The sequence below is a fragment of the Pipistrellus kuhlii genome, unplaced genomic scaffold, assembly GCF_014108245.1.
Source record: "Pipistrellus kuhlii isolate mPipKuh1 unplaced genomic scaffold, mPipKuh1.p scaffold_m20_p_8, whole genome shotgun sequence".
In the NCBI taxonomy this organism is placed as follows: Eukaryota; Metazoa; Chordata; class Mammalia; order Chiroptera; family Vespertilionidae; genus Pipistrellus; species Pipistrellus kuhlii.
In genome coordinates this window covers 27,205,074-27,217,099 of record NW_023425584.1, presented here as the reverse complement: position 1 = coordinate 27,217,099, position 12,026 = coordinate 27,205,074, and positions in this window count along the sequence as shown.

Sequence of the window (12,026 nt, the reverse complement as noted above, 5' to 3'; positions counted from 1 at the left end):
GTTGTAGGCTCCGGCTCTGGTCAGGGGCATGTTTCTCTCTCACATCAATGTTTCTCTCAGTCTCTCCCCCTCCCTTCCAGTGTCTCTTAAAAAATCAATGGGAGCCGAAACCGGTTTGGCTCAGTGGATAGAGCATTGGCCTGCAGACTGAAAGGTCCCGGGTTCGATTCCAATCAAGGGCATGTACCTTGGTTGCGGGCACATCCCCAGTAGGAAGTGTGCAAAAGGCAGCTGATTGATGATTCTCTCTCATCGATGTTTCTAACTCTCTATCCCTCTCTCTTCCTCTCTGTAAAAACACAATAAAATATATTTTTTTAAAATCAATGGGAAAATATATATATTTAGGTGAGGATTAAAAAAATAATAATAAATTAAAATCAATCAAGCAATAAAAAGAATAAAAACAGTTCTGGAGACTATAATGACCTAATTGGCCAAACTGCCTATTTTGTTCTAAAACAGTAGCTGACAGATACATTTGTGAACAGATTTAATAATGGCTGCCATTTCTTAAGCTCTCACCCTCGTATTTAATTTAATCTTCACAAAACCCTTCCTGATAGGCATTTCTGTCTTACAGATGAAGAACCTGGGGCTCAGGAAGGTTACATGAGAAGCAGGCGAATCACAATGAGCTAGGATTGAAGTGTGTGTCTAGTTCAGTGATCGCCAACCTTTCAGACCTCATGGACCACCAGTGAGTGGTCCACAGATCCCTGGTTGGCGACTGCTGGTCTAGTTGACTTCTAGTCCTGTGCTCTTAACTTCTAGGCGTAGGAGGCTTATGCTATTGTGGTGAAAAGCAGGTTTCAGCTGCTGCTCTCTAGCTTAGAATCATAATATTAAATATATTTATAAGGTCTACAAACTTCCTCAAATTGCCTTTACTTCATGACTCATATGAGCCCCCAGCCACCTGTGCAGTAGTCAGGATAGGATCAAATGAAGTGTCTTGTCCAAAGGTGGGACTCCTAGGCCCAGGCTCTAAGCCAGCCATCGCCAATCTTTCAGACCTCATGGGCCACCAGTGGTCCGAGGACCACCAGTTGGCAACTGCTACCCTAAGCTGTAGAGCCTGAAGACCTGATATGCAATCTGCAAATTATTCAGTCATCATGGGGAGTTTCTGGTCTCCAGGTTCTCTGGAATCATAGGAGATTCTATACGTTAAAGTTCCTCTCCCCAACCCCCACTCCCACCCTACAGCACCCTGCCCCCCACCGTAAACTTTGGCCTCTACGTAATAATATATGGTTCCAGCCCCGACCCCCTTTCCCATCAAGTTCAGAAAGAAAAACACAAAAGGATTTCTGGTTCAGGGAGAAAACTACCTCCTTTACACTTGGCTTCTTTTCCATTAAGATTGAAGGTTGCAAATCAGTCAGGAGAAAATTGCCCTTGGGACTGTTGAGTAGACATCTTCGCTCAAATCAGACCTCGTACGCGTGTGTCAAAAGCACCTCACACTCTCATTCATTGCCAGCCAAGTCTCTGGGGCAGTGCAATTGATTTAGGAGCATTCGCTGCACACATCTTCTATATATTATAACTGCCAGGCAAGCCATCTGATTACTACTCACTGGCTCACTGGTTCAATGGACAAGGTGAATCTACAAGGAGATAAGGAGAATGCTACGGAATGACAGACAGAGCTGCTGTCCCTCACATTCCAGGATTAAAGAGCTGAGAACGCTGAGGGTACTAAAAATTCTCCAGATTTTAAAGGAGTCAGGGTAGGAGCTATCATTGAACATCTACCACATGCCAGGTATTTGGCATACATTAGTTCATTTAATCTTTACAACTCTAGTAGGTTGATGCTATTAATACCTTTACTTACAGAGATAAACTATTTTTTAAAATATATATTTTATTGATTTTTTTTTTTTTTTTTTTTTTTTTTTTTTTTACAGAGAGGAAGGGAGAAGGATAGAGTTAGAAACATCAATGAGAGAGAAACATAGATCAGCTGCCTCCTGCACACCCCCTACTGGGGATGTGCCCGCAACCAAGGTACATGCCCTTGACCAGAATCAAACCTGGGATCCTTCAGTCTGCAGGCCAACGCTCTATCCACTGAGCCAAACCGGTTAGGGCAGATAAACTATTTTAACTATGGAAAGTAGGGTTTCTTAAACACAATAATAAACTATGAGTCCGTTTTATAAGTGGAGCATTCTCTTTAAAATTAATTTCTCTTACCGAACAAGGGAGCTGGCAAGAGTTCTCTGAGCAGAGTGGTTTAATGGTTATCACTATCTTACTGCTTTGCCCCGCTGTCATCTTCCCTAAGAAACTTTAAGTGCACTTTTGTGGTCAGACAGAACTGTATTTCAATCATGGCTCTTCTGGTAATCAGGAAAATGAATTCACGCTCAGTATTTCAAACAGAAAGAGTTTAATCCTGACATTTAACACTGTGACCACTCGGGTGATGGAAAAACAGAAGCCCAACGAGGGGAAAGTGAGGTAACCCAGAGATCAGCCAGAGCAGGAAACCACTTCCATCCCCGGTCTGGAGCCGCAGCGCAGAAGCGGCTGCCCGGTTCAGCACGCGGCACCGCAGAATGTGCCTCTGTGGTGTGTGGATTGTTTTGAGCTAAATGCAACCGAGACCAAGCAAGCTCCAGAGAAACTTACCCTCCCCGTCACTGCCTAGAATTTAAATTAGGAGCCTCGCCCATGATCAGATTACCACCAAAAATAACTTTATTATGGCTTATCTATACGGAGGGCAAACTACTAACTGCTGAACACGTGCTCTCTCTGAAACTATCTTCTGAAGCCCCAAGGTGCCTTTCACCTCAGCCCTAGAGCAGAATGTCATATACTCCTCATTTTCTCTTTCCGTCTCTCAACCTCTCTCAGGCATGTGGGTCTCTGATTCTCTCATGGATAGGCGGCTCCCACACATGTACAATTAAATTTGGTCATTTTCTCTTGCTAATTTGCCTCGCACCTACTTGATACTTAGGCAAGGGGAAAGAACCTTAAGAATAGAGAAAGTGTCTTTCTCTCCCAAACTGCCAAGGCTGTGGGTATCCTGGCTCCTCCTGTCCTCCACCCTCCAATCTTGTGCCCAAGGCTCACCACGGGCCAAACCCAGCCAAAAGCCAGTGGACAAGGAAGCTGGGGAAAGGCAGCCTGCCGGGAGATGGGATGGAGGTAAGGAGCGAGGTTGGCCCGCCTGTGACAGACTATCGGAAGGGGATCAATGGATCTGAGGGCCAGCAGGCAGAGTGATGGCCCCCACTCTTGCTAATTTCATATTTCTTCCTTATAAAATATTTGTCTCACAGGGTTGTTGTGAAAATTAGAGAGGCAAATCTAAATAAACATTAGCATAGTCCCTGGTGTGTACTACATGGAGTCAGCTGTAATGTTTCCCTCAGTGGGAAAACCAAGATTCAGATCAGATGATTTGCTCGTGTTGGGTAGGTTACTTGAGCAGGTCACTTCCTTCGCCTGAGCCCAGTTCACTGGGCTGCTGAGGGGCGTCATTCTTCCTGCAAATACTTACTGAGCACCTGTCACGCTTGGGGCTCTGGGGGTGCAAGGCAGGCCCCCTCAGTCCTTGCTCTCCTGGGGTTTACAATCTGGTCGGGAGAAAGAGCAGACCAGAAAGCTGTACAGATGATACCGTGACACAGGCCATGAAAGAAGGTACTAGGAGGCTGGGTTATCCAGTGGCCTGGCCTAGTCCGGGGAGGTCAGGGCGGCTTCCCTGTGCCAAAGCGCACAGGGAAAAGCACAAGGAGCCCTAGGGTACGTTTGAACGTTGCCCCAGCCTCTCCAGGGTCAGGCCACGGTGCTGGCCCGCGTGGACTCCCGCACCCCACGCCTCGCGAGGACTCCCGCACCTCACGCAGGGCCTCCGAGAGCGGCTCAGGCGGGGCTGCCCTTCTCGGGCACCGCCTCCCGCCGGAGTCTCCAGACCCAGGCGCAGCCCCGCTGCTCGCAGCCTCGCAGCCCCGCGCCCCCGGCGGGGCGGCCGGTGATAGTTCGCTAATGCATATCGAATTTTCGTTGAATTGGGCCCACCGCCCCCGCACAGAGCGCAGCGGCGCTGCCAGATCCTCTTAATCCCCTTTGCATCGATCCCGCCGTTAATGACATAACCTTCTCCCCTAATTAACTGACAAATGCATTAGGCGGCGAGCCTCCTCCGCACGCCGCCCGCGGCTTCCCACCGCGATCCAGCCTGCGCGGGCGCGGGGTGCGGGGCGCTGCGGGCACCTCCCTCCCTGAACCCAGGGAGCAGCTACTGGGGTGGCGGCTGGGAACGATGTTCCAGGGTTTCCGTGCCCCTGCCAATCTTACCAGTATATATATTAAAAAAAAAAAGTTTGCGTTGTCGCTCAGTGTACTAATCCTGGGCACAGCACTTAACATCCTGTAGCTCACAGACTCAGCACCAACACCAGGCAGAGAGGAAATGGGCGCTGGCAGGTCGAAGAGCAGTCACCGTATACCCCAGGGCATGCAGCAGGTACCCCACCTGTCCTACCACGTTTGTGTCCTTAAATCCTAGGCTACCTGCCCTCCGATATGGAATTAGAACTCACTGCATATGGAATACACTAATTGTGAAGCACTTAGCAGCAGACAACCTGGCACATAATAAACACTCACATTTTATGTGCCAGGATAACTTGTTGAAATACTAATGTAGGCTTATTCTCCTTTTACCCGCCCTCTCCTGCATGCCCATTTGAATCAAGTGGTCAGGTTTTTGTGATGCAGCAGAGAAAACAGAAGCAGCTGCCTGAGACCCCTCACCAGACAAACACAGGAGTCCTAAACATCATATAATTCACAGAGGAGTCTCCTCTCTCTCCTCTAACAGACACAAATGCACATTGAATGCCGGAACCAGGGCAGGACTTACCCTCGGCTTCATTTATAAAATAGAAATATTACCTTCAGTTCTATTCAAGGTACAATTTCTAGCCCCTACTCCCTCCAAGCATGATATAGTAGGGACTTTGCGGTAATGGATCTTTTCACATGCATTACAAATTACTGAAATGATTTGGCTGTCACTCTGGTTCTCTCTTCACCCTGGTTACCATGCCTTTGTTTTTATCTTGTTGTATGGTGTACTTTTTATATAAGTCACCTCAAATCTCTTCTGGGATAAGGCAAAATATGAAAATTATATTTGCCGAAACCTGTTTGGCTCAATGGATAGAGCGTCAGCCTGCGGACTGAAGGGTCCTGTGTTCGATTCCAGTCAAGGGCATGTACCTTGGTTGCGGGCACATCTCCAGTTGGGGGTGTGCAGGAGGCAGCTGCTCTATGTTTTTCTCTCATCAATGTTTCTACCTCTCTATCCCTCTCCCTTCCTCTCTGTAAAAAAATCAATAAAATATATTTTTTAAAAATAGAGAGACTGAAGCGTGGTAAGATTAAGCAATTTGCTTGAATTCATCCAGCTAATAAGGTACAGTTGAGCAACACAGGTTTGAACTGCATGCATTGGGTGCACTTATGCATGTGTGTGTGTGTTTTTTTAACTTTGGGAATCAAAGATGTTAAGGGCCAACTGTATGCATTTGATCTATACCATTTGAGCATCTGCTGATTTTGGTATGGGGGTGTGTATCCTGGAACCAACCCCTCTGTGGATATTGACAGACAATTTGAGTTTATGAGGAATCAAAAGTTATATCTGGATTTTCAACTGAAGGGTGAGAGGGTGTTAGTGTCCCAAACCCCTACCCTCCCCCTGCTCCCAACCCGCCATCATTCAAGGGTCAATTGTAGTTTTGCTGGATTCACACCAAGATCAAGCTGAATTCACTTTCTATTGTGTTCTTCTCACCATAACGTGCTTTCATTGAACAGAGGGCTTCATTTCCTAAGACATGACATGCAATTCCTAAGGAATTAAGTGTATTTTATTTGGCCTAAGAAGGAGTTCATTTCTTGGATCCTTCACCACAGATTTCCCCCAGGGGAAGAAGGTTGGGGAGGGAGCCAGCCTGAATCAGATGGTCTTTTTCAGAAGACACAAGGAGGCTTTGTGATGGAGACTGTTTAAAGGGCAAGCAGACTCTCCCTGGGGCAGTTGGGAAATGAGGCAAATCTAAATGCCAAGCCAGCCGACCACCATTGAAAGGGAGGAGGAATGAGATGGCCTCCCTTCTGACATTCCACTATAGGATATGCTCATCTCCCTGACTTCCTTCCCTTCCTAAGAAACATTTCTATTGCCCATCTCTATCTACTGAGCTTCTCTTTATCCTTTGATATCTTACTGAAACTTTGCCTCTTCTTGAAGCCCTCCATGATGAATTAACTGCCCGTCCCTCAGGAGCCTGCTTCAAATCAACTTGCCAGGGAGTAGCTCTGTGAATTTAGGCAAGTTTTAACTTGTAGACATGTTTCTCCATCTGTAAAATTGGGATAATAGTGCCTGCTCTCAGAGGGCCATGAAGAAGTTTAAAATGAATTATGCATGTGAGAAGAAAATACATTGCCTATGTATATTCATGGCCTAAATCTGTCCTCTGAGGAGCAATGGGGAGAGAGAAGAGAGTCTAGCTGAGTGGCTGCTTGTGTACACTATTACAGACAGAGAAATGGGGAAAGTGAATTTTAAGTTTTGCTGCGTATTTTTTTAAAGACCTCATCTACATTACTTTAAATAGTTGATGTAGATAGGTATCAATCTTGAAGTAGTAATGTAGATGTGGTCTTAAAAAAAAAATACACAGCAAAACTTAAAACTCACTTTCTCCATCTCTCTGCCTGTATAGTGTACGCTTCAAGTAATGTAGAGACAAGACTAATACCTATGTGCAGATGAGACCACGAGGCAGCTCAGCTTTTAAAAGGATACAAATGTAAAGTTCTTAGCACAGTGTTTGAGCCACATCAAATGCTCAAATAATGAAGCCTCCACAACAAAACTTGTTCTCATCTCTGTGCCAACCTACTGTCCTACCCAGCCCTTGGTGAGTACTCAGCAGGAAGAAGCCTCCATGGGAACCAGAAAGCCAGTCAAAGTCTGGGACAAATGTCCTGAGAGGTCAGCATGGGGAGGGGCCATTTGCTGCTCTGCCTCTGTGCGGGGTGGACTCTCCCTTCCTATTTGTCACTGTTCCCAGCCGGACAAAGGCTCACTTCATCTTCTGACCCACTGACCTCTGTGCCTTGGGATGTCACTGAGGGGTGAGGAGCCACGCATGCCAGGCCAGAATTCTGCACACCAGCTCCCCAACATTCCTGCCTGCTCCACAAGGCCTGCCTTTCAGGCAGCAGCTCTGCAATTAGACGTGTCCTCAGAGGAGAGCTCCCCCAATGCTGTTGGGAGATGAGTGACAGGACCATCCGGGAGCACCTTCCCTCACAATACTCCAGTCAGAGAAGACTGCTTGTTTTCCCTCCCCAACACTCCCTGCCCTTTTCATTCTTTACATTTGCCCACTCTTCTCTCTAGGGTGCCTTTCACCCATTTCTACCTAATAAACACTATTCATTCTTCCAGACTCGGCCCAAGTAACTTCTCTTCCAGGAAACCAGCCTAAAAGAGGCCCCTCTGACTCCATAACCTTCATCATGGCCTCTGCTATAATTTCGGAAGTGACGTCTCACCCCAACACTGGATAAAGGTGATGTGGATCAAAGACTGTACCTGAGAGTCAAGAAGATTAAAGTTTGATTTCTGGATCAGCCACCTGTCAGTCCTATAACCTTGGACAAGTTGCTTGACCTAAGATCCCTTGTAAAAGAAGAAAAATGAAGATAGTTCCGAATAGTAAGTGAGATAATGTTCATTAAGCTATTAGCATGGATGGTGCTTTGCACACATTAAGCTCTTAATAAATGTTAGCTATTACCTTGTTTCCCCGAAAATAAGACATCCTCCGAAAATAAGACCTATTTACAGGTTTCCTGCTGAGTGAAATATATGGCATCCCCCCAAAAATAAGACCCCTACCTAGGCTAAACATGAGAGATTTGGTCCACTGATTCTGAAAGAAATGGAGTCGCAACAAATTCACCAGGAAATTCAGGAATTGGATTGTTATGATGATGTTCCAGAAGATGATGACATGATTGTCATTGAATAAATGAGTAAATTCTTGATACTGTAGGACTCACAGTTTGGTTTGTGTTGACAACTACCGTACTACTGTACCGTATACAGGTAATAAATTTCCTTTATTTTCATTTAACAATATATGTGTACCATATTCTTCTTCATGGAAAAATAAGACATCCCTTGAAAATAAGACCTAGTGCATCTTTAGGAGCAAAAATTAATATAAGACACTGTCTTATTTTCGGGGAAACACGGCATTATCGTCTCTGCCTCTCTTCCACCCTCACACCCACCCACCCGCAGTGTATCAGATAAGGCAATGACCAACTCGACATCTGAAGGTGGAATTTTATTGTAACCAGTTTTCTAGCTTCCAGATGTGAATAGGTTTCCTTCTGAGAGAAGCAGAGATGCTAAAAGAGGCTGGAATTTCCAAGCACCAGCGATCACAAGAGAGGAATGAAGGTAAGAGCCTAGGACTGTTGGTCAGAGGGGACATAGAGGCAAAAATGAAGATTATCAGACAAAGATGTTGGCAATGCTTTTGTTGTGGAGGAAAAACTTTTTCTTCTGCCCTCTTAAAACTAGACTTAAGCTAGCAAAAGACAGATTAATGGGAGAAAAGGCACAGTTTTTTTAATTAATATTTACCTGTAGAAAAGAAGTAAAACTTAAACAAGACTTGGGGTTAGATTGGAACCTTATATATCCTTTTAACAAGGAGTCCAAGGGACAATAAATTGTGGGGGTGACTAGGAAATCTATGGGGGAAACTAATGGGAGGGGCTATTTAAGTAATGTCTGCTTATGCAAATTCATCTTGGTGTTAACTTTGTCTTCAGTTATGCCCTGCTATCAGGCTGATAAGGGGTGTCAGAGAATTCTTCCTGCCTCTGTTGATTCTCAGTTGCCTTCAATTAAAAACAATCCTTATGCCAAAGTGGCATATTTTGGGATGGCATATTTTTTAAACATATTTTTATTGACTTCAGACAGGAAGGGAGAGGGAAGAGAAAGATAGAAACATAGATGATGAGAATCATTGATCATCTGCCTCCTGCATGACTGAGCCTGCAACCTAGGCATATGCTCTTGACTGGAATCGAACCTGGGACCCTTCAGTCCCGAGCCTGATGCTCTACCCACTAAGCCAAATCGGCTAGAGCGGGTGGCATATTCTGATTGTCTGCACTTAGCTTTCCTCTTCAACTGCAAGGATCAGAAATCTAGCAAGCCCCACGGTAGCAAAGCCTTCTTCTGAATCCATACAGAACCCCTCAGATCTACCTCCTGAAGTTTCTCAGACCCAAAGGAGCTGCAGTACCTTCCCTGTGTTTCTACATTCCCCTCCCTTCAGGGCATCCAAGAAGGAAGCTCAGAAAAGTCACTTCTAGGTCAGGGAGAAAAACACAAAAGCAAATCTGGACCTCAGGTGATTAAGGTTCACCCCAATTCCCTGACAAGCGTCTATGCCTTTGGGTGTACTAGTGAGCCACGCTGACTTCTTTCAGAACTGCCCTTCACTAACAGGCCTGGGAGCCTGTAATCACTTTGCTGGCGCATGGAACTGGTTTCTTTACCCAGCTGATAAGCCTGAGATGGACCCTCGATCCAGAAAAGCCAATCTAGAACCTGTGCATGGGCAATAAGATTTTCCATGAATCTGAAATTGGGATAGGAGGTCGTTTAGCTGAAGTTGCTACACCTGGAATGTCATGCGGAAGAAGCAGGTCTGCAGAGAGAGTGAAGTAGATGGTCTATGATGTCTAGGCCTTCAATAAGTAGGGCTCAAAACTGGACCCTGGCTTGCCAGTTCCAGATCCCCAAAGGCCTGGGATTGGGTTGCATGACACTCCCCTTTTACCAAGTAATTCCAATGTTTCAGTTACTTGCAGCTAAAAGACCCTTGATTAAAGCATTTTCTTTGAGTCCATGGCTCGTGCAAGGTCCCTCAGGGCCTGAGCCACAGACCCAGAGCTCTGGCTTCATCCTGCAGTTCAGACCTTGAATAGTGAATCTCCCAGAATTCAGCCCATTTGGAGGGAGGGCCAGCACCATCACTCACCACCATTCCAGTGCAGGGAGTGGAATACATGGTGCTCACAAATCCTCTCCCAGAAATAATAGTAACAGCTGTCACTGATTGAGTCTTCATGCCGTATCAGGCACTATACTGTTATAATTATTTCCAGTCATCAACACAACTCTGGTTGGTTTTCAATATTTTTATGGAGATCAAAATGAGCATAAATTCCTCATGCTTATTAAGCTTTTATAGAAATAGGAAGCCAAAAGATTGCCAACCCAAACCATTAAAATTTATATAAACATTAGTTGATATATTTTTATTGATTTAAGAGAGGAAGGGAGAGGGAGAGAGAGAAACATCAATGATGAGAGAGAATCATTGATCAGCTGCCTCCCACATGCCCCCTACTGGGGAATGAGCCTGCAACCTGGGCATGTGCCCTTGACCAGAATCGAACCTGGGAACTTTTAGTCCCCAGGCTGATGCTCTATCCACTGAGCCAAACCTGCTAAAGCTGCCAATTCGTTTTTTAGCTAAAACTAAATTACTGTTGTATATATTTAAAAATAAAGCAAACCCTTTAAGTTGGCATCTCCACTGTAGATGAGGAAATAGTGGGTCAGAGGAGTAAAGAATATTTCCCGAGGTCAAACAGCTGACTGTTATAATCAACCAGGATAAAGAGCCTCAGCCGCCTAAACTTGAGGCCCAGCTGCCAGAGTCCTGGGCTGACCCTTCACTGAAGTGGTAGCTTATGAACGGGTAAGGACAGATCTTGAAAAATACAGAACAAATACTTGTTAAAGGTTTGTTGACTAACTGAATGATGGAATGAGTAGATTTGAAGATAGTTGTTTAAAAGACAGTGTGCTTCACCCCAAACATGCAGAGGTCTACAATTCAGTACTCTCCATTTATTAATGGTGCCAGCAGCTCTTCCCACCTCGCTACCCAGAAGCTAGTCTAATGGCATTAACCATCCCAGCCAGCCAGGATACCATTAAAAGCTTCAGTCCAGTCACTGTGCCCCCACCCCCGGTCTTGGCTCTGGGCCCTGGGCTGGGAGAGAGGTCTGGTTGTTTACCAGGAATTTGGACCTTCTTCAGAGAAAAGCACAGATGACCTATTAGTCTAATTCAAGCACTTAGCAAGGAGTGACTGTACCATTCACACCCCGGCCCTAGGCTAATGGAGCCAACGCAAATGGAGAGGCCCTGACAGCTCAGAGATCTTCCTGGGAGGGGAAGAAGGGAAGGTTCTCCCAGCGTCCCACTGGAGTTTTCGGGGAGGAAGGTGGTTTATATATTTCCTGGAGACGGGTGGCCAATGCGGATACAAGAATATACAGGGAGAGGTTTCCTATTCTACCCACCACTCTGCAGCCCCTCTACGCATCCTACGCCCAAATTGCCTTAAAATCTGGGTGGAGAAAAATAGGAAAACAAGCAGATATCCATTAATACAGAACTCATTAAATATAATAAACTATGGCCGAAACCGGTTTGGCTCAGTGGTAGAGCGTCGGTCTGCGGACTCAAAGGTTCCAGGTTCGATTCCGGTCAGGGGCATGTACATTGGTTGCAGGCACATCCCCAGTAAGGGGTGTGCAAGAGGCAGCTGGTCAGTGTTTCTCTCTCATTGACGTTTCTAGCTCTCTATCTCTCTCCCTTCCTCTCTGTAAAAAATCAATAAAATATATTTTAAAATAAATAAATAAATAAATAAATAAATATAATAAACTATGTATGTAGAACTAATGAATTCATACAAGTGCATGTTACAAAGCTGATAAAAAGGGTGATATAAGACCAAGTTCTACTTCGATATGCAGTGTCTGCCTCCCCTTATGTAAAAATTATACATACCCTTAGATGCTCATGTGTACAGATGTGTAGGGAGCAGATTTGGAAGTTTGACAGTGATATTTTAAAGGTTTTTCATTTC